Raw genomic sequence first — 2,273 nt, 5'->3', positions numbered from 1 at the left:
GATATATATATAATATATATATATATATATATATACAGTACAGCGTCGTTTATCCGAATCAATTGGGGAATGGGGTGGTTCGGATAACTTATTTTTCGGATAACCGATTATGTACGAAAAAATACATTAACCTATCCCATGTTGAAATTCTTTTCTGTTGCGTGTCGCTTCGCGTTGGATTTTCGTCGATGTTAAGCCTAATGTAAACTTTTTAAAATAATAATCGTGGCTATTGTATCGTTAAAAATTATTTATTTATTCTTTACAAACAAAATAAATATATTGAAAAATATAAAAACAAAAAAAATGATACTTTAGAAGTTAATCCACTATCAAAAACGTTCGATTTAGCACTGCACACAGTCCTCAGAAAAACACCACACAAATGTGCCAGTGCTGCCAGCTAAAAAACACGCATCAACAAAAAATATTGGAGTCGCCCAAGATATAGGCAAAGATTGCAGCGCCACAGCACTAGCAAAAATTTAAATTTGCCGACTGGAATTCTTTCGGATAACCGACTTTCCAATAAACGACGCTCTACTATATATAGGCCTATATATATATATATATTTTTTTTTTTTGGCATTATTTTCATTTTAATACTATTTTATATTTTTTAATTATTGTGTATTATTGTTTTGTTAATTATTATTATATGTTTTTCATGTATATAATTTTTTTGTCATATTTTGAATTATTTTTTATGTTTATCAATAAATAAAAGAATCGAATTGCTGTTTAATTATTTAAAAAGTAAAACATAAAAACAAAACATGATTTACGAACTAATCGAATACCTCCACAGTAATCTGTTTATGACATTTTCGTAAGCACCTAAAGAATAAACTCAGATAAGGATAAAAAGCTGTGATTTGTTTACTCTAGAAAAAATAAGTAAAGTCAATCAAAATAAATATAAGTCAACCGCATCTTTATAAAAAATCGTTTTAGAACACCAATTGCTTCTAAATTATCTTCTGTAAAAGTAATACAGGAAAGAAAGTGTTGAGTTTCGCGGGGACGGTGGGTTTTCAGCAGTCAAGGTCAAGACACATTCTTTTCTAAACAATGTATGGTAAACATAATTACTTAGTATTTTGATGATTATTGTGGTAATCGACTATAACACGCAAATTTGCAAGCAATTGTTTACGTATTTTTTCTTATTACATAACGGCAGAAGTTGACTTTGCGAGAAAATTATATCTATACTGTTTTGAAAACATGTTTCCCGTATAAAAACGGCCCATTTTGGTTTTCCTGCGAACTGAGCTCAGTTTTTTGTCAAGGTGAGTTTTTCTATTTAAATGTATAAATGTTTTGTTACCATTCATAAATATTCTGGGAATTAAACATTCCGTTTTCCCTGTTCAACTAATGATCTGTAATTAGCTAATTAAAATTTCTTTTGACAGTATTTAGACAAGTAAACATATTTTCATAACTATCTAGCTATAAATTTTCCGCGAAAGCCAACATTCCCAGTCATTACGTAATAAGAGAAAGTATATTAAAAAAATCACTTGTAAACATCTCCTTTAAAAATCGGGTTAGACTCGATCTGTTTTTGTTTTTTGTTTTCTTTTATCACAAATATATCACTGTTTACGATCATTTTATTTATTATATAACACAAATTTAAAATAATATTTAAATGTTAAATTTTCGAAAACAGCGTTATAAAAAAAAATTAAAAAGATCCGTTTTATGTTATCTTTTATACAAAACAAACCGCGCCCTTATAGAGTGTGATGTGTTACAAACTTATTTACAAATCTACTCTTTCTCCCTTCCTGACTAACTGCTGGGATCACCTCCCAGCGGAAGTCACGTGCGACTAAATATCCAAATTGCACAACGCGCTGATTGGTCGGCTGAATGACGTCAACCTACTGGAAATGTTGATCAATTAGCCTAAACTTTGTAAGAGTTTTGAGAGCGGGCAGACATTATAATTATAGACATTTCATCTAAAACTCGATAAAGACACTTATAATTTCACTAGCTCTTGTGTGTATTGACATTAATGTAAAAATTATTGCAAAATTTTCAATTAAACTAAATTACGTGACATCAAAGATTTTAATGTTGAGAGAGTTTTAAACATCAAGAAGTAACTTTTATCTGTTTTTCATTTCAATAAAGCATTTTTGTACATTTACTATAATAATAAAATAATCAAAAACAACAAATGTAAATTGCAAATTAAGTTTTTTTTTACATTCTTTAATAGACAATACAGTATTTTTAACCTTACGGAAACTTGTATT

Source organism: Centruroides sculpturatus, unplaced genomic scaffold (genome assembly GCF_000671375.1).
Source record: "Centruroides sculpturatus isolate CEXI.00-Female unplaced genomic scaffold, Cexi_2.0 scaffold1184, whole genome shotgun sequence".
Classification (NCBI taxonomy): Eukaryota; Metazoa; Arthropoda; class Arachnida; order Scorpiones; family Buthidae; genus Centruroides; species Centruroides sculpturatus.
This window is presented reverse-complemented; position numbering follows the sequence as displayed.